This window comes from Dendrobium catenatum, unplaced genomic scaffold (genome assembly GCF_001605985.2).
Source record: "Dendrobium catenatum unplaced genomic scaffold, ASM160598v2 fragScaff_scaffold_993, whole genome shotgun sequence".
NCBI lineage: Eukaryota > Viridiplantae > Streptophyta > Magnoliopsida > Asparagales > Orchidaceae > Dendrobium > Dendrobium catenatum.
In genome coordinates, this window is record NW_021319455.1 from 984,076 (window position 1) to 985,588 (window position 1,513).

Here is a 1,513-nt window from a genome sequence, read left to right on the forward strand (position 1 = left end):
ACTATTAATTAAATTTTAATTTTTTTAGTAATTAGTAATTTTAATTCATTGTTAAGTTAATGATTTGTTTTTATTAAAAGTTAATTGTAGTTCTTTATTTTAATTAATTTTCATTTAAAAATTAATTAGTAATTAATAATTTTATTTTAAATTACTTGTTATTTTAAATTTTTATAATTAAATTAGTTAGTATATTTAATTTTATTTAATAACTTGATTTTTAAATAAATTCAATTAAAATAAAAATGATTAAAATTTTAATTTTTCTTGATTTTAAATTCATTTTCCGCTGGTAATTTCAAAAACCGCCGGAAAATGATCAATTTCCACCTGTAATAGATGATTTTCCTGTAGTGCTGTTTGGCAACCCTAATTCTACCCCGATTTCCCAAAGGCAACTAAATAACTTTGCTCCAAAAAATGTAGCTTTTTGTGAAAAGTGTGACATACAAATTTATAAAGCTGATATATTAATAGCCATTGCGGATGCAATTCTTTTAAGAAATGAATAGTAGCTTAAATAATATGCAGTAGAACTATTTACCAACTTCCAAATAAATTATCTAAAAGTCACACTTAAAAAAGATGAAACTTTTCATAGTTTTGCAATCCCTTTCTTTAAATGTTGATTTCGAGTTCATTTGTGATTATTTTTATTGTTAACTAAAGTTGCTATTAGAGAAAATAAATTTTAAAAAATAATTTCCTACCACAAAATATTTTGAAAACGGTGAAAAACAGTGGTCAAATAAAAACTATGATTATGATATGAACAACAAAACAGTAAAGCTGTCTCAAAACGAAACCTTCATCACAAGTTGATGACACTATTAGCTCTGGTGTCGTTGGTTAATTAACCATACTTGAAACCATCATGTGAGTTCATCTCCAACTATTGTCATTTTCAACTTAGGCTTCGTTTGGGACGGCTTTTTTAATGCTTCTTAAAGCAGCTTTCTAGTACAAAAAAATTCAATTTTTGTACTAAAAAACTGTTTTAAGAAGCAAGAAGAAAGCCGTCCCTAACAAAGCCTTAGTCTTCGTTTATGATAGCTTTCTTATTGCTTCTTAAAGCAACTTTATACTATACAAATTTTAATTTTTAAACTAAAAAGCTGTTTTAAGAAGCAATAAAAACGCCATCTCAAATGAAGCCTTAGTTGCATATATTAAAACTTGTATTATAATTTTTGCCTAATTCTTGGTTAGAAAGCATTGCACATCTTTGAAAAATTAGTAAGCTTTTTTAATTAATTCATGGAAAATATATCCTTATTAATCCTATGTTTTCAAAATTCTTAAACGAGAACCTTGTCACTCAATTCTACTGTGAGGAGTTAGAAACCAAGAACCACATTTACTTTTGTTGTAGGCTAAAAAAATTGTGACAATAGAAAGATAAAGTTTTGTGTCCTAATTTGTATGAATGTCTAGCACGTAAATTGATAAATAAAAGAGCATTAGTAATACAAAACTTTTTTTTTTTTAACGCGGAAAATCTAGAATGAGAAAA